This window comes from Gopherus flavomarginatus, chromosome 1, assembly GCF_025201925.1.
Source record: "Gopherus flavomarginatus isolate rGopFla2 chromosome 1, rGopFla2.mat.asm, whole genome shotgun sequence".
In the NCBI taxonomy this organism is placed as follows: domain Eukaryota; kingdom Metazoa; phylum Chordata; order Testudines; family Testudinidae; genus Gopherus; species Gopherus flavomarginatus.
In genome coordinates, this window is record NC_066617.1 from 237,287,680 (window position 1) to 237,313,642 (window position 25,963).

Below are 25,963 nucleotides of genomic sequence, written 5' to 3' on the forward strand. Positions count from 1 at the left end.
TAGCAGAGAGAAACAGTTTGGTTTTAAAAGGGAACCAGAGAGAATTTTTTTTTTCTGCTCTCTCTGGCAGTTTGTGGCTTGCATGTTAAGCAAGAAGCCATTAAGGTGCTATTACGAGTCTTTTGTCACACAATAGCACTCCCATTGAGAGTCATTACCAGCACTATATAAATGCAAATAAAGTGGTTTTTCAGGTTTACTTAACATTGAAGATTAGCTAAAGGCACTGTTGCTAGGCAGACTTCAGGAGGCAACAGAGAACCTGCAGTTCAGAAGATAAACACCGGAGGGCACCCCAACACAAGAAAACAGGAATCATGACTTCTAAGGCAAAAATTGAGGCCGAAGAGCAATTCAAAGAAGCTGAACACAGGCGACAACTGGAGCTGAAAGAAAAGGAAGAAAGCATCAAACTGGCAGCCTACCAAAGAGAACAGGCAGCCAAAGAGGCAGCACACAAAAGAAAACTAGAAGAAGAAGAGGTGGCCTACCGAAGGAAAGAAGCAGAAGAAGAGTTGGCCCACAGAAGGAAGCAAGAAGAAGAAGAGGCGGACCACCGCCGAGAAATGGAAAAACAACAAAAAGAGAATGAAGAGAAGGAAAAACAGAGAAAACATGAACTGGAGTTGGCAAAAGCTGGGCTGCCTGTGCCAGCCAACCCTAACAACCCGGCGCCAATTATTGCTCCACAGCACAGGAAATTTCCCACCTACAAGGCAGGGGATGACACCGAGGCCTTCTTGGAAAATTTTGAAAGAGCCTGTCTTGGGTACAACATCCCCGAAGACCAGTACGTGGTAGAATTAAGGTCACAGCTCAGTGGACCTTTAGCAGAGGTGGCAGCTGAAATGCCTAAGCAGCAAATGAATGACTATAAACTTTTTCAAACCATGGCCAGATACAGAATGGGGATAACCCCAGATCATGCCCATCGGCGCTTCAGAACCCAAAAGTGGAAACCAGAGGTGTCATTTCCCAAACATGCCTACTACATTGCAAAAAACTATGAGGCCTGGATAACAGGAAACAACATTCAAACCTTGGAAGAACTGCACCTCCTCATACAAATGGAGCAGTTCTTGGATGGTGTTCCTGAAGACATCACACGGTACATACAAGATGGAAATCCCAAAGATATCGCTGAGGCGGGGGAGATTGGAGCCAAATGGATGGAAGTGGCAGAAAGCAAGAAAGCTACTGTCAAGGGGAACGATTACCCCAGGGGGCACACAGACCATAAACCCTACAACCGAGGACAGCCAAAGACCCCACATACCACCCAAGTAAAGCCACAGATACCCTACCCTTCAACCTCACCAGTCTCCAGTAACTCAGCTCGGCCCAGTGACCCATCAGATGGAAGATGCTTTAAGTGTAATGAACTGGGACATATCAAGGCCAACTGTCCAAAGAACACCATGCGAGTGCAATTCATTACACCACCATCGCACCAAAGATCCCCAGGCCCGGATGCCTCTCAAATACCCTTGGAGCGAAGGGAAAATTTGAGAGTGGGCGGAAAGAAGGTTACGGCGTGGAGAGACACGGGGGCACAAGTGTCAGCTATCCACCAATCCTTCGTTGACCCCAAATTCATCAAACCAAAGGCCAAAGTTACAATTTACCCCTTCATGTCACAAGTAGACTTGCCTACAGCTCAACTGCCTGTCCAGTACAAAGGCTGGTCAGGAATGTGGACTTTTGCAGTCTATGACAATTATCCTATCCCCATGCTACTGGGGGAAGACTTGGCCAACCAGGTGAGGCGGGCCAAGAGAGTGGGAATGGTTACACGTAGCCAAACCAGGCAAGCTTCCAGACCCATTCCTGTTCCTGAGCCGTCCACAGACGCCCCGTCTGTGTTACCAGAGACCCAGACAGAGGTAGTGGACCCGGATTCCATGCCTACCACTGAAACAGCCACAGCATCTCCAGTCCCAGGCCCGGAACTGGAACAGCAACCAGCACCAGCAAGTGCAACCACATCTTCAAACTCAACGCCAGAGGGTGCCAGCGAGCCAGAACTGGCAGAAGCAAAAGACAGCCATACCCAAAAGGCTCAGCCAGAGCCTGAAATACCCTCAGGTGCAACAGCGGAGAGCGGTTCACCAGCAACGGAAACAACCCCATCACCTACATCGCTTCCAGAGGGACCAAGCCCAAGTCCACAGTCTGAGGAAGAACTGGTGACCCCAGCCTCAAGGGAACAGTTCCAGACTGAGCAGGAAGCAGATGACAGCCTTCAGAAAGCGTGGGCGGCGGCACGGAGCACCCCACCGCCTCTCAGCTCTTCTAATCGATCCCGGTTTGTTATAGACCAAGGACTTTTATACAAGGAAATTCTTTCTGGTGGACACCGGGAAGAATGGCAGCCGCAAAAACAGTTGGTGGTTCCAACTAAGTACTGGGGGAAGCTCTTAAGCTTAGCCCATGATCATCCCAGTGGCCATGCTGGGGTGAACAGAACCAAGGACCGGTTGGGGAAGTCCTTCCACTGGGAGGGGATGGGCAAGGACGTTGCCAAGTATGTCCGGTCTTGTGAGGTATGCCAAAGAGTGGGTAAGCCTCAAGACCAGGTCAAGCCCCTCTCCAGCCACTCCCCATAATTGAGGTCCCATTTCAGCGAGTAGCTGTGGATATTCTGGGCCCTTTCCCAAAAAAGACGCCCAGAGGAAAGCAGTACGTACTGACTTTAGTGGACTTTGCTACCCGATGGCCAGAAGCAGTCGCTCTAGGCAACACCAGGGCTAACACTGTGTGCCTGGCCCTAACAGACATCTTTGCCAGGGTAGGTTGGCCCTCTGACATCCTTACAGATTCAGGGTCTAATTTCCTGGCAGGGACCATGGAAAAACTGTGGGAAACTCATGGGGTGAATCACTTGGTTGCCACCCTGTACCACCATCAAACCAATGGCCTGGTGGAAAGGTTCAATGGAACTTTGGGGGCCATGATACGAAAATTCATCAACGAATTCTCCAATAATTGGGACCTAGTGTTGCAGCAGTTGCTGTTTGCCTACAGGGCTGTACCACATCCCAGTTTAGAGTTTTCACCATTTGAACTTGTGTATGGTCACGAGGTTAAGGGGCCATTACAGTTGGTGAAGCAGCAATGGGAGGGGTTTACGCCTTCTCCAGGAACTAACATTCTGGACTTTGTAAGCAACCTACAAAGCACCCTCCGACACTCTTTAGCCCTTGCTAGAGAGAACCTAAAGAATGCTCAGGAAGAGCAAAAGGCCTGGTATGACAGACATGCCAGAGAACGTTCCTTCAAGGTAGGAGACCAGGTTATGGTCTTGAAGGCGCAACAGGCCCATAAGATGGAAGCATCATGGGAAGGGCCATTCACGGTCCAAGAGCGCCTGGGAGCTGTAAACTACCTCATAGCATTTCCCAATTCCTCACTAAAGCCTAAAGTGTACCATGTTAATTCTCTCAAGCCTTTCTATTCCAGAGACTTACAGGTTTGTCAGTTTACAGTCCAGGGAGAGGATGCTGAGTGGCCTGACGGTGTCTACTACGACGGGAAAAAAGACGGTGGCGTGGAAGAGGTGAACCTCTCAACCACCCTGGAACGTCTGCAGCGGCAACAAATCAAGGAGCTGTGCACTAGCTTCGCCCCATTGTTCTCAGCCACCCCAGGACGGACTGAAAGGGCATACCACTCCATTGATACAGGTAATGCTCACCCAATCAGAACCCCACCCTACCGAGTGTCTCCTCATGCCCAAGCTGCTATAGAACGGGAGATCCAGAACATGCTACAGATGGGTATAATCCGCCCATCTACCAGTGCATGGGCATCTCCAGTGGTTCTGGTACCCAAACCAGATGGGGAAATACGCTTTTGCGTGGACTACCGTAAGCTAAATGCTGTAACTCGTCCGGACAACTATCCAATGCCACGTACCGATGAGCTATTGGAAAAGTTGGGACGTGCCCAGTTCATCTCTACAATAGACTTAACCAAGGGGTACTGGCAAGTACCGCTAGATGAACCTGCCAAGGAGAGGTCAGCATTCGTCACCCATGCGGGGGTGTATGAATTCAATGTCCTTCCTTTCGGCCTTCGAAACGCACCCGCCACCTTCCAGAGGCTGGTAGATGGTCTACTAGCTGGACTGGGAGAATTTGCAGTTGCCTACCTCGATGATGTGGCCATTTTTTCAGACTCCTGGCCCGAACACCTACTACACCTGGAAAAGGTCTTTGAGCGCATCAGGCAGGCAGGACTAACTGTTAAGGCCAAAAAGTGTCAAATAGGCCAAAACAGAGTGACTTACCTGGGGCACCAGGTGGGTCGAGGAACCATAAACCCCCTACAGGCCAAGGTGGATGCTATCCAAAAGTGGCCTGTCCCACGGTCCAAGAAGCAGGTCCAATCCTTCTTAGGCTTGGCCGGATACTACAGGCGATTTGTACCACACTACAGCCAAATCGCTGCCCCATTGACCGACCTGACCAAAAAGACCCAGCCAAATGCCGTTAAGTGGACTGATGAGTGTCAAAAGGCCTTTACCCAACTTAAGGCAACGCTCATGTCTGACCCTGTACTCAGGGCCCCGGACTTTGACAAACCATTCCTAGTAACCACAGATGCATCTGAGCGTGGTATAGGAGCAGTGCTCATGCAGGAAGCAACAGATCACAACTTCCATCCTGTCGTGTTTCTCAGCAAGAAACTGTCTGAGAGGGAAAGTCACTGGTCAGTCAGTGAAAAGGAATGCTATGCCATTGTGTACGCCCTGGAAAAGCTACGCCCATATGTTTGGGGACGGCGGTTCCAACTACAAACTGACCATGCTGCACTAAAGTGGCTTCATACTGCCAAGGGGAACAACAAGAAACTTCTTGGTTGGAGTTTAGCTCTCCAAGATTTTGATTTTGAAATTCAACACATCACAGGAGCTTCTAACAAAGTTGCTGATGCTCTCTCCCGTGAGAGTTTCCCAGAATTCAGTAGTTAAAAAGTGTTCTTAAAATGTAGAAGTCTGTTAGTTATATACTTAGTAGTATATGTAAAGGTGCATGTGTTGTATTAATCTGTTTATTTTCAAGTTCTAGAAGGAAATCGCCGCCAGTGAGCTTCCCCACTGTCTGCAATTTGGGGGGCGTGTCATAAACAGATAGCTAAGGGTTAATGTCTCTTCCACCTGAAGCACCTGACCAGAGGACCAATCAGGAAACCGGATTTTTTCAACTCTGGGTGGAGGGAAGTTTGTGTCTGAGTCTTTTGTCTGTCTGCCTGCTTTCTCTGAGCTTTGGAGAAGCAGTTTCTACTTTCTAGTCTTCTGTTTCTAAGTGTAAGGACAAAGAGATCAGATAGTAAGTTATATGGTTTCTTTTCTTTGGTATTTGCATGAATATAAGTGCTGGAGTGCTTTGATTTGTATTCTTTTTGAATAAGGCTGTTTATTCAATATTCTTTTAAGCAATTGACCCTGTGTTGTGTCACCTTAATACAGAGAGACCATTTGTATGTATTTTTCTTTCTTTTTTATATAAAGCTTTCTTTTAAGACCTGTTGAAGTTTTCTTTACTGGGAAATTTCAGGGAAATTGAGTCTGTACTCACCAGGGAATTGGTGGGAGGAAGAAATCGGGGAGATCTGTGTGTTGGATTTGCTAGCCTGATTTTGCATTCCCTCTGGGGGAATAGGAAAGTACTTTTTGTTCCAGGACTGGGAACAGAGAGGGGGAGTCACTCTGTGTAGTTTCACAGAGCTTGTGTCTGTGTATCTCTCCAGAAGCACCTGGAGGGGGGAAGGGAAAAAGGATTATTTCCCTCTGTTGTGAGACTCAAGGGATTTGGGTCTTGGGGTCCCCAGGGAAGGTTTTTCAGGGGGACCAGAGTGCCCCAAAACACTCTAATTTTTTGGGTGGTGGCAGCAAGTACCAGGTCCAAGCTGGTAACTAAGCTTGGAGGTTTTCATGCTAACCCCCATATTTTGGACGCTAAGGTCCAAATCTGGGACTAAGGTTATGATAGCCGCTTACTCTGTTGCTTCTGGTGGGGCATTTGGACCCGTCAGTGGCTCTTTAGACTGACTTTTCCCGGCAGAGGAGGGAAACCAGAGGAAAGAGGGTAAGGAAACCAGATCATCCAAAGACGGTAGAGGACAGGGTCTCACACTCCTAGACCCAGACAGACCCCTTTCCAGTCATGCCATGCAGAGGGGAAACTGTCTAGGTCAGGGCACACATCGCGATGCCCACTAGATGGAGTCACAGGGCTTGCTTTAGAGACATCTCTGGTCATGAGACACCAGGCTTCGCAGAGGGCTCTGGGCATCTTCCTGTGACTCTTTCTTTCACTGAAACATTCACACTGGCACAGAAATCAGTACAGAGGTCTATTTAACCATACATAGGGCTTTTCCTGGGGAACAGAACAGAACAGAAGGGCATCAGGCTTGTCTGGCAGCAGAAAGGTCCTGATAGAATGCGCAACTCACACAAACCCAGAGCCTACAGGCGGTCCTCCAACAGAAACCCAAAATAGAGATTTCAAAAGGTCTCTTACCTCTCCGATGGGCCTGAGGTCTGGTGGGGAACAGCTTGTGGTCCTGCAGTGTTTGGGGGTTGCTGTCTATCCAAGTCATGGCATCAAATTAGCCTGAGGCACCTTTATGGATTATGAGCACGCAAGAAGTGACAGCTATTTGGAGCTGCCCCCCTGATTCCAGGAACACACAAGCTTTTTAAAGCTTAAAACCACAGACAAATTACACAGTAATATTTAGAGCAACTTTTTAAAAATGTACCCAAATTATCATTTTTAGGGGGAAATTGCCTTCCCTGTTATGAAGACTTTTCAGTGGAGTGTTATCTTCTATAGCTTAGCTTTGTACATATGTGCATTTAGGCCTATTATAATAATAACTTTAAAGATGGGAGCAAGGAAAACAATGGCCTTTGCAATTATCCTGTTAGCTTGGGTCACAGTGAGATTTAAGGATGACATATGTAAATATTTGAAAGTCAAGCTTTGAAAGACGGTAATTATGACTGAATTTTTTAAGCCTATACTGAACAAGTAATTTGAATGATGTAACTTTTGTAGACAGCTTGCATTGTAGAAATGTCACCAGTATAATTAAGGATGTTGACTGATATCTTCTTTTGATAGGAAAAGAAAAAAAGATCCCATGAGGATGAGACTAAATCTGGCTTTGTACCCCAGATTATCACACAGCATTGATCTGTAGACTTAGTATTGTCTTTCATGGAAATTATGACTGATTCCACTGAAAGTTAGATCAGTCTATTGACTTTACTGATGAGAAACATTCAAGTAAATTATCGCAGAAAAAAACAACACTCAGGCTTCAGGTAATACAACACTTTTCTTAGCAGAGACTTTTAATTAAGGCATAGGATAACATCAAATGAATCCAAATAAAATAAAATAAAGCCTAAATTTCACAGAGGCAAACAGACTTTGGTGATTAGTACGTACTAATTAATATATATTACAGTAATTTTTAAAGGGAGTCATATACTGTGTATTGTAAAAAACAAGTGCTTTCCAAGTAAATTTGATTTGAATGGTGATGCATCACAAGTTTTCTGCTTGTCTCTTTTCCCACTTATAAAAGATTGTTTAGGATGAAGTCTGCCTCTTGAACACTCTGCTTTCCTTCAAATTGTTCTGGTTATGGTGGGAAATGAAAAAAGGAAGATTTGTGCCATTCTCTAAAGTTACTCATGTTCTGGATGCAGCTGACCTCCTCTGCAAGTTTGTTCCACAGTTTAACACCTTAAAATGACTGCATTTTCTTCTGCTATTACATCCTTTGGCCTGGACCATGAGGGCTATGCTGTCCCCAAGAAATACATCTGTATTCTTCACTGAAGCAGACTGAGATGCACATTACCACAATCATCCAATCCCTACGGTGTCTCTCAATCTGATTCTGTTGCCAGGTCAACACCTGATCCTCTTGTGGCTGGCTCCTGACCCAATGATGACTTTGAAGATCAGGATCAAACCTTGGAATAGGCACTGGAAGCAGAATGGGAGCTGATGGAAGGATCAGAGGACAAGAAATGTGTGTACATATAACCCGCTGGTCAGTGTATGTTATATGTCTCCTCTAAATCTGATCAAGTGAGAGTTACAGCTCTCAGTTTGAAATGTTAGCTCTTTTGCTCAAGCTGTAGAGACCAACACTTTTAACTCTGGAGATTCCTAGTGTGGCCACAATGAGAGCTGTCAGAAAAGTAAGGGCTTGTCTCCTCCCTCACAAGAGATAGAGGAGTATAAAGCCCTAATCTGCTCCTAAATGTTTGTAGTTGACAAGAATGTCTTTAAAACAACAGAGTGATAAACTAGTGCTTGAAAACACCACCAATCGGCTACTGGATTATGCAGCATATTTAAAAAATGAATTTGGTTTTGTAGTGTACAGGGATACTGCCCTATTCCTTGTAAACATACTGGTAGAATTAAATAAAAATCCAAACATTAATTTCAGTAATTTTATCCAATTGCAGAGACCAACTTGTGTTTTAGCTCTCATCCCAGGCACCTGCTTTCTTGGGCTGTTACAGCAATGAAAACAGCAAGCAAAATGGAAAGACTGCCACCTTGTGTCTGAACTGACATTAAATGCTATCCAATCTAGTCTCTGGGAAGAGTTATGTTGTACAATCTTCTGCCCCATATAATACATGCAAATAATTTTCTTGCATTTTTTATCTTGCAGTGTTACAAAATTTTTCATGTATTTAGAATATAGATAATTTAAAAATCTTTAGGCCTTAAACTTCAAAATTGTGGCTGTAAATGGGGTAACTGCAACGCAGGATGTAACCATGTGGCACACTGTTTTGACAGGACAGATGCTCAGTAACTCGTGTCACTCATGTTCACAATGCTGCTGCCCTGCATTGTCATAAAAAGCAATGGATAGCAGTCTGAGTTTTTGTTTGTTTGTTTCTTTGAACTTGTTCCTATGTTTTTATCTGATATTAGGACTAAATCTATGTTATTGAGTAGGGTCCCTATTCAGCCAGGCACTTGAACATGTGCTTAATTTTAAATATGTTAGTTGTCCCACTGAGGTCAAAGGGGCTATGAACATGCTTGGAGTTAAGTTCATCCGTAAGTGCCTTGCTGAATTAGGATACTAAGTAGCCTACAGCAGTAGGTTTGTAGAATCACACTTCACTAAGATAGTAGAGACACACAGAAAGACAATAGATGAAAAACAGATGTGGCAAAGTTGTTTACATAGACTGTTGATGTGTAGCTGAGGTTGCATGAAATTAAGCCGCACCCATGGATCTGCTTAGGAAAAGGAACTTCTTGTTTAACCCACACAGTATTTGTTTGTGTCTGTCTGTATCTGAGCCTAATGTACTTGTTTTATGGTGAGAATTTCCCAAAAAGGAACTTTGCAAAGAGTAAACAAAAGTATAAAAATCTTTTCTTTATCGTGATATGTGATTCTGCTGTCAGGACAACTTGTGATTCAGCTCTGAGAATGTTAACTACTAGACTTATCTAGCAGTCCCAGACACAGTAACCTCTGGCATGAGAATGAAAAAATCTGAGAAAGACAGGTAAATTGATAGTGAAGATAGACACAGTGTTCCTGATTGTCTTCTGCTTTACACCCACGTTTTTAGCAATATGACTCCACTGGGTGTTTTTGCTTTTAGCTTTAGATTTCAACAAGGCTACACTAGTACAAATCTGGTGTAACAGAGCAAAGAATCAATCCTAGTAGATAGATGCATATAATGAACCAAATTCAGCCTTGGTATAAATTGGTGCCATTCCATTAGAGTCAATGCAGCTTGTCAGTTTAGGACAATTTTGGATGGGCGTTCTTAACATAAATGCATTTAAGTGTTATAATACATAAGGGTCACTGAAGACTTGGGAGCTACCGAATGGTTTTTGAATCAGAACAGCCTATATGAACATAAAAGGCATTTAAATTGTCTCTGAGGCCCCAGCCCAGCTAAGCATTTTACTGTATACGTAGCAGTGACTAGTCCAATTGAAATCACTATACTTAAATCCTTTGTTAGATTAACATGATAGAGTTTTCTTACACCAGCACTGGGTTTTTATTGCCTTCAGCTCAGTTAAAAAACCTGTGATAGGAAGGCCTCAATCAGATGGTCAATCAGTAAATCATGAATGGCTCACAGGAAAACCTACTAATGTATGACTTCGCATAAACAAGGGAATCTCAAGTAGGAGCAGACTGGTTTTGATACCTCTTTGCTGGTACTCATGCAACTACTACTAGAATACTGCATCCAGTTCTGATATTCCACAGCTCATAAATTTCAGAGCATTCAGAGAAGAACCATGAGACTGATTCAAGGATTAAGAATATGCCTCATAGTGATAAACTGAAGGAGCTCGATCTATTTAGCTTAACAAAGAGAAGGTTAAGGTGTGACTTGATTTCAGTCTATAAGTACTTACTTTGACCAAATCCATCCCTGTATTCACACTTTACACACTATTGTGATAATCTTTGTACAAAATATGCTTTGTGAGGTGTCATTGAAAAACTAATAACTCACTGGTCAATAGTATCATAGTGAAATGTGCAAAGTGATGAAATTCCTCCTATATAATGTTAAAGGCACATGTTCAACTCATGTAGTTATAGGAAATGTTCAAACTCATGTAGCAGAGAAAGATAAAATGTGATCCAGTGCTGGATATTGAAACTAAACAAATGCAGACAAGAAATAAGGCATATATTTTTAACAATAAGGGCAGCAACCCACTGGAACAATTTACCAAGGGATGTGAGGGATTCTCCATCACTGACAATTTTGAAATCAAAATTGTTTTTTTTTTCTAAAAGCTATATTCTAGCAATTATTTTGGGGAAATTCTATGGCTTGTATTATACAGGAGGTTGGACTAAATGATCATAATGGACCCTTCTGACCTTAGAGAGACAAAGTGGGTGAGATAATATCTTTTATTGGACCAGCTTCAGTTGGTGAGAGAGACAAACTTTTGAGCCACGCAGAGCGCTTCAGGTCTTGGGGAGGTGCTTTCAGCATCACAGCAAAATGCAAGGTGCAACAGATTGTTTAGCATAAGTAGTTAGCACATATTGTAAGGGACCATTCAGTGCAGAGTGGCCCGTTAACACCTCTGGAGTCATAAGACAGATTTTTGTAATGAACCATAAATCCAGTGTCTCTGTTCAGTCGAGGATTTTCAGTGTCTAGAATAATAATCAATTCAAGTTCCCAAGGCTCATCTTTTGAAAGTGTTTTGCAGGTTTCCTTTGAGAATGAGGACTGAAAGGTCAGATAGAGAGTGATCAATTTATGAAAAGTGTTCCCCCACAGGTGACAGGGTGTTTTTGTCTTTTATCATTTTCCTATCTGAGTTCATTCGAGAGTGAGGTGATTGTCAGATTACACCCACATAGTTATTACTAGGGCATTTAGTGTGCTGGATGAGGAACACCACATGTTGTGGAAAATTCGATGTGAGAGGGCAAGAACCTTGGCTGGGCTCCTCTCCACTGCCCTAGACAGATGGAGCAGGGCATCTTGCCACTCCCGCAAAGTTCCTGATGTAAGGAACATCATTTGATGGCTGTAGTAAGAGATTGTTGCCTGCTACTGAGTCCCACAAGAAATCCATGAATGGTCACTGTTGGTTTTATCTTTATTCAGAAGCACAGCAGCTCATTTCTCAATTGGTTGGAGCTGCCACAAAGAACATAACCTATATGTATATGCAGCTAAAATAGACTGAAACTATATTTCTTGACATGTTATTGACTAATAAGAAGCTGCAGTTCAGGATAAAACGAACATTTGGAACATGTATTTGTCATAGAATCCCTGACAAGTGAAATTTCCCCTTAGGCTATAAATAAAGAACAGCTGTGAAAATGTAGACAAGTAAGTATGGGCTGAGTTTGAAAATGAAAGCAGTATAAAGAACTTTAAGTTGTCTCCATTTTATTAAAGCCTTGAGACTCCATTTTTATGCTTTTTCTAAAATGAGAAACAGGATCCTCTTTGTGATAGTGCTGGCTTCAGACCTCAAGCTCTATATGACTTGGGTGTGGGTGTGGGTGAATAATTTAATACCACTGAAAGAAAAGACAAGAAACAATATGACATATTTTTTATTTTACATCAGTGAAGGAATCCAAATATCAGTTGGATCATCTCTAGGCCTTTTTGACTATGTTTGTATATCAAGTCTGACCCAGTACATTTGTCTTTTTCCAAAAAAGCCAAGTGAGAAAAAAGAACAAGTCAGATGGAGAGCTATTAAAATAGTCAAGGACTTTTACTATTATCATTAAAATGTATGTAGTTTAATGACAGATTGTGCCAGGTGCTATACCTATAGAATGGAAGACAATCCCTGTCACAAAGTTTATAATATAATCCATTTGCATATTTTAGCCATTTAATAGTCAAGTTTCTGTATATGAGATATAGTTAGAGTGTTGGTTTAGCTCTCCTGTATGGCCTGTAAATCCTTCTACAAAAGCTATAATTTGGAAAGGGAGAAACCAAATGTAAGGTTTCTGTAGTAAACTTATATTAAAATGTGTAATAAATATTTTGCTCATACAATTGCACAGTACAGAATAATTTAACAGGAATGGTAGTCTCTGCTTAAGAGAAGCCAAAGGCCACAGCTGCAGGGATGCTGCAGGTCATGAAGCAACATAGGAAAATTAGCACCTAATCCGCTGGACTATGCTTGGTGCTGCCACTGTAATCAGTCCCATGCTTTTACAAGAACTAAGTTCACTAACAAATAAGTTCAATAAACAGCAATTTTAAAAAATTATTTAAACGCCTCAATAAACAAAATCTTTGGATAAAGTGGAAATTTATCATAATTAGCTACTAAAGTTAGAAAAAAAATTGCTTAGTTCTTGTCTCACGTGAAGGCATTTATCATTTCAGGCAAATGTTACAGGATTTATCATGCTGATATTTAACTGTAAGGAAACAAAATCTGTTGAAATGAGTTTTATTAGTGGGGATTTGTAGTGGTGAGTCATGTATGTTTAATGCTACTACAATTGTATCAGAGAAGTGAGCTTTTTATCTTAAATATATTTCCTGTTTCTATGTAGACCTGTCTAATGGCACATGACAGCAAGTTAATATTTCACATCTTGAAAATACCAATAGATTTCCATATTATGACTATTCTTGAAATCAGTTACAGTAGCTTAATCTGACCTCATTAGTGGGTTGGAGCAAAGTAAATTATATTGTTAGTGACATTAGATTTACTTGATACATATTTTTGTTAGTAATTCCTGGTTTGTTTCAACCTCTTCTCCTTATCCAGGGACAAGGATATTTAAACAGCAGACGTTGCTTCTACCTGTACGTCTGTGAATGCGGTCCAGGGAGCCACAAGATTTTCCTGGGTTTTTCAGACTGGATTGAGATTTTTCCTCTCATTTGGAAAAGATTTTGTTTCCATCAGAAATTGATTCTTTATACTTATTTCCATTACTTTCTTTTGACTGGTGACAAAACTGGTTATTTTAGGACTGCACTGGCTTTTTCAGATTTTAATTTAGTGGTCTAGGTATCTGCATTTATAAAGATATTTGGTCTCTTTATATGGATGTGGGTAAGTAAATGATGGAGGCTGACTATTCTTTTCACAGTACATGTCAGAACCATTCAATTATGTTTTACTGAAGTGTAACCCCCCTTTCCTCCCTGGGTTACTCGGGAGCAGGCAACACTCACCAGTGTGCCTGGGCACCTGATGTTGTTGACATTAAAGAAGATCCTGAGTTCCCAGTGGTGATGTTAGATAGGCGGGAATCCTCTATCCACACCTCTGCTGCAGTCTCTTTACTCCTAAAGCAATATAAAATTGGTGGTGCCTCCACCTGTCTGGTCCCTGTACACTCTCAATGGTGTGCGTTGGGAGCCTCCAGGAATAAACCTATTCTAATAATAAATAATAATATAATCTGTGGCATGATGTAACTCAAAAATACCAAAAAAAGAACAGGAGTACTTGTGGCACCTTAGAAACTAATACATTTATTTCAGCATGAGCTTTCGTGAGCTACAGCTCACTTCTTCGGATGCATAGAATGGAACACACAAACAGGAGATATTTATACATACAGAGAATGTGAAAAGGTGGAAGTATGCTTACCAACAGGAAAAGTCTAATCAAAAATACCAAGTACAAAAAATATACATCCAATACACTTAAATTAGAGTTAACACACCTTTACTTAAAAACTTTAAAAAAACAGGGTATAACAGACTAAGATTAAATGTCACTAATAATTTAAATCCACAGGGGGCAATTGAATAAAATCAATAAACAAATATAGTATACAGTAATAAGAAACTTATCTAACTGGCATTTACACTGCCACCATTTATCCCACCCCAGAGCGTACACTTCTTTGCTTTTCAGAGTCTTAGATGCTTGCGTGGCCGCACTTGAAGATCTGCAGCTGGAGACAGCACTCTGTTGATTCTGCATATCAGTCCTGCCAAGGCAACAAGCTACACAACCCCATTGTAGATTGGAGTTTGTCCCACCAGATGTCAGCAGCTCTAGGTCCCAGTTTGGTGGGAAGATCCCTCTGCCTCTTCTCAGACTCAAACTCAGTCTCTCTGCTGTGCCAGTTCCCTTCCAAGTACTTTCCCAAACAACAGGGGATTACTCACAGTTCCTTCACTGCAGGCCCATCTCAGTCAGCTCTAGGCACAGCAACAGTCTCAGCCCTGGCTCCCGGGAAGCCACCAATAGCCTCTGAGACTCCCTGCTCAATCAAAGCCCCCTGCAGGCTTTCAGCAGAAGCTTCTGGCTTCCTAGCAGAAGCTCCTGCAATGGACAGAGCTCCACAGCAGTGATCTCACTCCTTTTCCCAAAATGGAGTCCACTGCCTGCTCCTTTGGGGCACTCCCAGGCAGAAACACAGGCCAGGGGACAATTTCACCCACAATGCCAACTTCCTGGGGTACAAACTGTGGGTCTAATTCTTCAGCAACTCTCATCAGTACAGACACAGTCTGAGTGTTAGGGTCACCGTGGCAACCATAAATTGTGGTTTTCCCAAAGATTTTTATGGTTCCCGATGCCTGATATATAGTAGCATCTTCAGTATCTATGGGCACTTTACACAGTATAAGTGCTTGGCTGAGTGGCACCCTATCTCTTTACACCAGGACATTAATTTATGATGATCCATGATGTAGCAGATAAAAAGTTCACTAAAACGAAGTTCTTTAAAATCCAGTAGGGCTCAGGAAAACAGAACTTCAATAGCATTAAAGAAATAGATTAAATGGTTTCTTGCAGCAGAACTGGAGGTGGTAGTGGGATCCCAGTGGTGCCTCCAAAATGTCACTTGTAACGCCAACAGACCCCAATTGTCGGTGGGCTGGAACAAACTTGGGACCTCTGGAGCTAAATGCATGAGCCTCTACTGCATGAGCTAAAAGCCATATGAGTGTTAGCTAAGGCTGTAGAGCAGACTCATTGATCTCCCTCTCTAAGTGGTCTTGGTGCCACTAGATGGGACAGAACACCACATCCAGGAGGTGTGTGGGTTACAGAAGTATATATCCAAAGCATATCAAGAAGTCTTTGAAAGGAAGGAATAGCCCACCCTCAGCTCTCCTCCCCAACATTCTTAAATTAGACACAGTCCTGCAACTTTCTATGACAAAGAACTATTTTCACATTCAAAACTGATTTTGGTTATATTCTGATGTCAATACTCCAGAGTAACTCCAGTGGCATGAATGAAGTATTCTATATTTACACTGGTTTAACTAAGATCAGCATATGGTCCACTCTCTGTAAGTAAACTGAAATGTCTGGCCTCATAGTGTTTGTTTCCTTTAGTAGGTACAGTATTTAGAAAAACAGAACATGAAGACAAGAGACACAATATTTCATGATCTTTATTTGGAAAAATGAGTCGGAGAAGAGCTACTTTTTAAGAGTAGTTTTTGTTCTAATGTAAATGTTGTGTGCTGGCAGGTTCAGCCTGGTTCTCGGCAGCTAACACATGCAATGATTCAAACTCTCCCACGGAGGCACCTTTATTCATGCCAGAATTTTACATTTACAAGTTTATGTAAAGTCACCTTTCCTCACACACTGAGAACTACTATGCCGTAGATTTTCCTATTAAATGAAGCCAATACTCAAAAGGGCAAGTGACCAACTACAGTACCTTATTGCTGGCAAACTACTGTCATGAGCCTGTGAGAAAGGAGAGAGAAGATGATGAATAATACTTTGCACATATATGGCAGTTTTTCTGGAAAATCTCAAAGCACTTTCCAAAAATATTGATAAGCATTATCATTTCTATTTTACAGATGGGGGGAGAGGAAGCAGAGACAGGAAAAGGAGCTAACCCAACCCCCACTGAAGTCAACAGAAAGACTCCACACAGACTATGAGAAAGGTTCCAAGTGACTTGCCCAAAGTAACAGAGCAAGTTAGCTACAGTATCAAGAATCAAAGCAAGGTCTCCTGGCACACAGTGCTGTGCCTCATCAGCTATATCATAACTACCCTGAACAGAAAGGAATAGTTTCCTTCATCTCACTATTTCAAGGGTCTGCAGTGTGCTAGCCCCTGGGAGCCATATACAGACCTGATGCAACTCCATTAAAGTTGATGGAATTACATCAGATTTTGATTTTTCCCTGGGTGTCACTGTCCAGTAGAAGTGTACTGTATTTTAAGTTCTATTTTGTAGTTAGAATGTGTAAAATTTATGCTCCATTAGTCTGCTCTTTGGTGAAGTCTGTTTGAAAATGGTATGAACTCCGTTCTCCTTCACCTCCACCCCACTTTTTTTCCTGATTTACGATTAAAGCTAAATTACCTTTATGCAAGACTATTTTCTGATGTTTTCCTATCACAATAACTCTTTTTAAAGTTCTTAAACTTGTTTTCAACTTTGTATTGTTTTCACATTTTGTTTTCTCTCCTTTATTTTCATTCATCTGCTTTGTTGCAATATTATTTGTACTTTTCCTTTCACCTTCAGCATAACATGAAGGGGCAACTTTGCAGCCTGTAACAGCACTGTTGTATATAAAACATTGTCACAAAACAGCCGCAAAGTACTCACCTTACCATCTCAATCCTTGACTCTAGAATCAGCAACCTTGACCTCAATTTGACCTTGTACTTCAAGTCAAATTACTAATCCATTCACTAGACGTAGAATCAGAAACACAGAGTTCTATTATTAGACAGGGATGATAATATTCTTTCCACATTTCACATTCCTATACTCATCTCCATTCTCATAAAATGGAATCCAGATTTTCATCATGGAAGAAAAGTATTTGTGAATTCTATACTGTATATGCAACACATTTTATATGTTGGACTTGCATACCTATCTATCTATATACACCCATATATGAACAGGTATGACATTGGCATTGTGCCAAGATCATCTTACCTATCTTTGCTTCTAGCCATATGTCTGCCTCAATTTCCCCACACTGGTCAACTCAGTCTCCCCAGGTGATCCCCTAGCTCCTAGATCCCTGATATGACTTAGATTTCCAGCTGAGCCCACTCTTTCCAGAATTAACAAAAAAGAGTCAAAGACAACAAAATAGGCATACAGCACAACCTTATGCTGGATCTTCAGTCCAACTCCAGGCTCAACTCCTGTTCCTCATTTCAAGAGGTTTTCTCACTGCCTTCCCAGAAGCCTTGTAGGGGAACACAGACCCTCTCTCTACTTTGGGTTCCAGGCCAGGGACCCGCTAGTAAACAGAAAATGTCTATCTCCTTAGAATCCTTGCTTCATATTCCTGAACACTTCCTACAAAAGCCTGCCTGTAGACCTTTTCCACAACCCTTCCTGGGGTCTCTGTGCCTAGATTTCATCCTTTATCCCAGTGCAGGTAGCCTCCAAGCACTTTCTGTTACCCACTTATCTTCACTGTAGGTAAGCCTGTGTACTCCCTGCAGGCAGGCACTCACTCTCACAACTGAACTGAAGAGGGTCCTTTCATCTGCCTCAAAGCCCATCACCTGGGGAGACAGCTAATAAGGCATAAGATATACTTGAGTCTGACTGTCTTGTCTTTCTTTGTTCAGGGTTTGAACCTGTGACAAAGGTGACATTTGTCACTCACATGCTCTTCCCCCAGACACTTAAGGCAGCTATGGTGTGGGTCACTCACTGCCAAAAGACTGGTTACATGAATGACAGGACTTGAAGCCAGGAAAATGGAGCATGAGTCTGGTACAGGTACCCAAATGGGAACCGGTGAAACCAAGTTGCTAACTATTAACCTGAACTTAATCTTATATCTAAAACTATGCACAAAAGCTCTAGACTAGCCTAAAACTAATAGAACAGGTATTATGTACATTAAAGAGTATAGGGCTTGCAAATGCAAGGATAGTAATTCAAACAACTGTCACGGGTAGTAGGAAGGAACCAAGTGGGGCTCTGCCCTTTATACTTGTTCTCTGTGGCATGAGGTACTTGTGTCACCTTGACAGGTACTGCTGAGGGAAAAATCTCTATGTACGAGGTATGTACACAGCTGTGTACAAGGCACACACACACACACACACACACACACACACACACACACACACACACACACACACACACACACACACACACACACACACACACACACACACACACTGGAATGGACGTGTGCAATCATTTGAAAAAAGCAGTAGTCATGCCAGGAGTCAGAGCCAGAACCAAGCTCTAATAGCCACACCAAGGATCAGAAGTGGAGTCAAGAACCAGGGTCAGGGAAAGCAAACCAGAGCCAGGAGCAAGATGAGTTAGCAAGGACTGTGCAGGAGCAAGGTTGAGGAACAAGGCAGGAAGAGAACTAGGTGCAAGGCAAGGAGCAACAAGCACAGGGAGAATCACAGCTGCAGGTGTGAACACACACAGCAACCAGAGAGCTGCTGCTGCTGTTGCTGGGCTAAAACCCAGCCAGCTTCCCTTTCTGACCAATCAGGTGGTGCAGTCAATACTGCTGATGCAAACCAGCTGTGCTTGTTGGGTTGCCAGAAGACTGTCTCCATTGCAGGCCTGGATACCTGACACCATCACCCTCCCTGTAAAAAAGTGTAGGAATAAACTGTTAAAAGAGCAAATCAGTTCCCCAATGGTATAGAATTTATCAGGCAAGATCACCTCATCCAATTTAAACAACCAACTCAACTTCAACTTTGCTGCAGTTATTACTCTTGGTATCCATTAAGCCCCATGCCAATAATTACCTTATACTTATAATAGTGGTTTCCACCAGGAAGAAAAAGCTCCAGCAAATTAAGGCAACTTTACTCTTTAGTGAGAGCATCCACATGGGGTTTAACACACTTTAACTTATACACATTAACTTTGCAGCTTTGTTGAGTCCCCATGTAGACATGATTTAAGCTGCTTAGATACTTTTCAGAGTAATTGATGTCCAGGATACTGCCCCTATTCTGTTGATATGGCCTGCATTCCTTGTTCCTAGATGAATACATTTGCATTTGGCTGTATTAAAACACATTGTGTTTGATTGAAGTCAACATACCAAACAAACCAGATGACTTTGTACGATTACCTTGTTCTCATCTTTATTTGCTACTCTGCCAATCTTTGTGTCATTGACAAATTTCACTGATGAAAATATTGACTAGTGTTGGGCCTGATACTAATCCCCGTGGAATCCCACTAAAAATAGCCCAGTTCAATGATGCCTCCCCATTGTTGATTACCTTTTGAGATCTATTAGTTAGCCAGTTCTTAATCCATTCCAAGTGCACTTTGCTGGTATTGCATGCTGCTAATTCTTTAATCCGAATTGTGGTAGTAAGTCAAATGCCCTACAAAAGTTTAACTGAATTACATCTACACAGTGACTTTGATATATCACACTTATAATCTCATCAAAAAATGAAATCAGGGTGATTTGACAAGATCTATCTCCCACAAAATCTAGAGATATAGTCATATACTTGCCATTGCACATAGAGCTCAAATCACTTTACATAGGAGGGTAAGTATCATGATCAAATTCTATTAATTGAACAATTGAAATGCAAGGAAGTTGAATGACTTACCCTAGGTCATCCAGTCAGGTATACATCTCTGAACTCCTGATTCCAAATAGAGTGCCCCGTTTACTTCACTAATACTAGTTATTAATGTGCAAACCCTTTGTGCTTGTGCGTGTGTAGTTCACATGCTTGCATAGATACATAGTAGGAAGTATTATATGGAAAATGAATTGAGAAAAATACAAGCCATACCTATATAAATCCATATATTTTTGCTAGTCAGATACCATGCTTTCTACATTTACAAGTAGGATGCAAGTCAGGTGCATTCCACTTGATACAGTCTGAGAAACTGAACTCATCCCATTGGGAAATCCGGTGAGTTAATCAGTTAAAGTTTTTGCAGAAGATTTGACATTGCTGACAAAGAAATCCCTGAGGCAATAATGCATCAGTGCCAAAGTGTAGCACTGAGATCATTTTACATCAAAAAAAGGGGTGCCTACTCCTCAGATATTTCAAAAGAAGATTCTTAATAAGTTTTAAGGACACCTGAGAGAATCTATAATGCATATTTGATCTGAATGCCAGTTTCAGGGCATGTCACTTGAAAAAACAACCTGATAATCTGTCTCACATAACATTATCTTGTCTGGGCTCCTAAAGTTAAATTTTTTTGGATCAGCAACTGCAAAAGAATCTCCTCTTCTCTCAGAGTAGCATTTTTGGCCTTTCTCTTCATTTACTTTGAAGTAGGTGTCTGCTACACTAACTGTGGCTAACCAGGTTATATTAAGAAAGTGGAAAAGTGCAGCTTAGCAGAACAGTTGGTTCAGCTGGCAACTTGGAGAAACTTTCAGGAAGTGGGAAAAAAGTAGGAAAATATTTAACAAAATTTGGAACTCTTCTGACAAACGTATTGAAAATAATATGTAGATTCGCACAGCCCTGAGTACTCTCCATTTAATACATAAAAACCACTCACCTGAAATGTTGTCATATAAGCTATGGTTCTTTCCTGCCTGCGCGTATTTAAGGCTAAAGTCTAAGTCCAATACCTTGCTTTTCTCTATGACTTTTTTGTGTGTGTTTTCTTATTATCCCCCAAACAAACAAACAATGAACAAACAAACAAAACACCACCAGCACTACCACCCAGAAATGGTTCTCTCGGCATAAGGCCAATCCTGGAAGAGATACCAGGAATGTTCTTTTCTGGGAAAAAGGGGAGCAAACATCTTACAATATAAAATCCAAAAATATCCTAAACTTTTTTCTCTTTCATAAAATATTTTTACCACTCACTTCTCAGCAATTATTTTATTATTTATAGACAGGGCCTGGTTCCCCATTGCATTACACCTGCGTAATTCCTTTGAAATGGAGTTACAACAGTATAAGATGGAGTAAGAGAGTGGAGCATATGGCCTATAAACTGCACAGCTGCCTTAGATAGCTTCTAACTTAGGCCCCATCCTTTGAGATTCACTACGCTTCTTCTGACAGCATGACCCACAAAGGCTCATGACCATATGAGGACCTCTTGGAAACCCAGCAATGCTCACTGTGGGTAAGCCCCTCTTTCCATGTCTGGGCAGACAGTGTTATTTTTAAGTATATTTCTTTTATTTTTATTTACGATAGGCACCAATCCTAGGCTCTGGTGCTTGGACATTACACTATGTATATTAGTATTTTAAAATATATTTTAAAAATCCACATAGACCTAGAGTGAACCTTTAAAGGACCCTTAACTGCCTTCTTTACCATCTCATCCTCTTTCAATCCACCCCTTCAGTAAAAGCTGTGCAGGACAGGCAGGTTGTGCAGTATATTTTAAAATCAAGAGATTAAGGCTGTATCTTGTCAAAGGGGGAGTACATTCCTAAGCTGAGAGCCTTCCAGTACCTAGACAAAAATATATAAGATCTGAAGAGCTAGTAGCTCAGGGTATGTCTACACTACCTGCCGGATCGTCCAGCAGTGATCGATCCAGCGGGGGTGGATTTATCACATCTAGTCTAGATGTGATAAATCGATCCCCGAGTGCTCTCCCGTCAACTCTTGTACTCCACTGCCATGAGAGGCACAGGTGGAGTCAATGGGGGAGCAGTAGCAGTTGACTCACTGCGGTGAAGACACCCCGGTAAGTAGATCTATATACGTCAACTTCAGCTATGTTATTCACGTAGCTGAGGTTGCATAACTTAGATTGATCCCTCCCGTGAGTGTAGACCAGACCTCAGATTTGCCAACTGGGTTTCAATTGCTATGGTATAATAAAAGGAAAGGGACAGGCAAGAACCTAATCAGAGATGAGATATGAAGTGGCGAGTTGCTTGTTTATTATTTTGCATATTCCTTCTCAATCTTTTCAAAAAACAAATTTAATTTTCAAAATCCAAGATCCTTAGAGCATGCTAAGGGGAATCTGGATTCCTAGTTCTGTGGCCAGTCCTGCCATTGAACTGCTTTGGGACTTGGGTGAGGGTGCTAACTCATTGTACCCCAGTTTGATTTCCTTAGAAAAAACGGTATACAAAAACCTTCCTAATTTTCAAGGAAGTTGTGAGGTTTAATTAATGTTCACATAGTGCTTGGAGACCATTAAATGAAAGATATTATTGAATAATAAAGCAAAGCATAACTACACATGTTTAAGATGCATGTCATGAAACAATGTTTTTCTTGTGAACTACAGATGGTGAACGTATAACACAGACAGCCATGTTGTAAACTTCTGAATTGGTTTCACACCAGGATTCTTATTTTGAATATGGAAAATATGTTTTTTTAAATGAAAAAAGTACAGGATAAAATTGATAGGTAAATGCTATTGTAACTCATTGTCTTTAATTTTACTATTTAAACCAATTTTTAAAAGTTATATTTCCTAGGAGTCAAGTTAGGTAGTGAAAGAAGACTTTCTTAGAACACCAGATCCATGAAATGAGAGGGTTTTACTTTCGCTTTGTGTGGGGTTTACAGAATTCTATTAGTTGAAGGATATAAACAACAATAGATGAGGTAAGTTTTAGCTTCCTCAGAATCCAGAAAACTGCAATGAATTCTGCTAGCACAAATTTATTACTGTTACAGAAAATATTAAACTACACCTGAAAACACTCTTCCCTTTGCTACAGAAGCTGATACTATCACCACAGAATACCATGGCTTCTGGTCTTAATAAAACAAGCAATACAATGTGGGTGAGGTAATACATTTTGTTGGACAAACTTCTGTTGGTGCAAGAGACAAGCTTTGAAGCTCTCCTAGAACTCTTCTTCATGTTTGGGAAACATACACATGGCGTCACAGCTAAATACAAGGTGGAACAGTTTGTTTAGCATAGGTAGTTAACACATATTGTAAAACACCATTCATGATGAAGAGTACCTTTCCCAGACCTGAGGGAGCGTTCTGTATAAGGTCAAAAGTTTGTCTTTTTCCCAACAGAAGTTGGTTCAACAAAAGATATCACCTACCTTGTCTCTCTAATATCCTGGAACGAACATGGCTACAGCACAGCATAAAACAAGAAACAGTCATTTGAAGATGTTTTCCATGTGAATTCTTTAACCCCTCCCTCCAAAACTTGAAAATCTTTATGAATTGAGGCTTGGGGGCTTTTGAGTCAATATATCTTGGAGTTTAAGGTTTCAGCCAAAAAACTTTCATAAACAAATAGATTTCAACTTTGGGATTATGCTTCCATTAAGGTTTCTCTTTCCTATTCATTCATCCATCATGTCACAATTATCTAATTCTGAGGAATGAAATTCATGTCTCCTGTTTTAATCTGCCATGTGATAGAAGCAGAAGAAAAACTATACTGTATGATGTAATCCTCTATAAAAATGCATCACTTCAGTTATACTTATTTTCTCCCTTTAGTAAACAAGACACGAGAAGTCATTCTTCCGCTTTACTCTGCGCTGGTTAGGCCTCAGCTGGAGTATTGTGTCCAGTTCTGGGCACCGCATTTCAAGAAAGATGTGGAGAAATTGGAGAGGGTCCAGAGAAGAGCAACAAGAATGATTAAAGGTCTTGAGAACATGACCTATGAAGGAAGGCTGAAGGAATTGGGTTTGTTTAGTTTGGAAAAGAGAAGACTGAGAGGGGACATGATAGCAGTTTTCAGGTATCTAAAAGGGTGTCATCAGGAGGAGGGAGAAAACTTGTTCACCTTAGCCTCCAATGATAGAACAAGAAGCAATGGGCTTAAACTGCAGCAAGGGAGATTTAGGTTGGACATTAGGAAAAAGTTCCTAACTGTCAGGGTAGTTAAACACTGGAATAAATTGCCTAGGGAAGTTGTGGAATCTCCATCTCTGGAGATATTTAAGAGTAGGTTAGATAAATGTCTATTAGGGATGGTCTAGACAGTATTTGGTCCTGCCATGAGGGCAGGGGACTGGACTCGATGACCTCTCGAGGTCCCTTCCAGTCCTAGAGTCTATGAGTCCCCCATTTTAAATTTTACATGAAAAAAAAAAACCATAGAACAAAATAAAACAAAACAATGTTGATGTAACTGGGAAAATCCCCAGAGTAGCAGGAACTTTTTCAAAACAGTTAGTGTTTTATCTTATCTATAAGATCCCCGCAAGATACTGGATGATCCAGGAGATCTCTACTGGGCATTGGCTGAGAAATTAGAAGAGGCTTTCAGTCTGTAATTAACTGGTTCACATTCAGTTCAGATCAGCCATGACTGAATATTGTTGCCCATTTGACAGATGGTCTGAGGTCTATGTGGATAAGTTGATGGCTTCATTTCAGTTTTCAGTGAATAAGTGTCCACGTAACAAAAGTCACCATCATAAATGTTTCTTTTGAAAACAAACTCAGCAGGGAGACCAAGGGCTACGTGGACAATAGAGACTACACTCTTACTGAGGGCATAGTACAGATGCATTGGTGGGACAATTGCCTGTACTGCACCTTTTCTGTGATACAATGCAGAAAATCATGGCTGTCAGTCCAGAACTTTTCACAAGCAAGTAAGTAACTTAAAGTAAAACAGAAGAACATGACAGAACTGCAGCGACTAAGGGCTCACATTTAAAATGGAATAAAGGTAAAAAATAAAATAATTATTTGTTTCAACAGATACAACAGGGGAATTGATGCCTACATATAAGAGAGCATATGCAGCCAGCAGAAATCAATTGTTTCATTGCATATTACTTCTCTGAAATCAATAACAGGGAGAGGGAACTATTGGATATTGTTTGCACAATGCTTAAGTCAAAAGGCAGCATTAAGCTTTGTAATAACTGTACACTCTATTGGCCTGATCCAACTCCCCCCACTACTCCTTAAAAAAAGAAACAGAATTTTCCCCCATTGACTTCCGTGAGAGTTGGGTCAGCACGCCATGCTTATCAGAGTAGGTCAGGGAAGGATCCAAACATACCATGACATACTTATAATTTGCAACCCTTTAAACAGTTAGCCTCTACTCAAACCCCCCCTCCCCCCCAACATTTTAATTGAATTATGGCAGAAGCGACAAATCACAAAATGTATGCACTTCTTAGAATAAATCTGATATTGATCCTTTTAGTAAGCTGAAGCCATTGCAGATCCAGACTGCTGGTAAATCAGATTTCAACACCTAGTCAAATTTAATTGTGAAGTGCTTATAGATACTAAGCAATATATACTTGACAACATTGAACCAGTGATTGGGAAAGTTGAAAGAGTACATGAATTAGAGATGGGCCATTGGTCACAAATGAAACCTCAGGAGAGAAGACAGAATGAGAATGTAATTCAGAAATATTGGACCAAAGCTAAGTTTTCATAAGATTGGCATCTGATAAAGCCACTTGACTCTATTAAAAGTGTTCTCTGTCCAGGCTCCCCTATACCAAGGACAAGTGGGTTGAATTCATTACTGCACCACTAACCTGCCCTAATAGCCT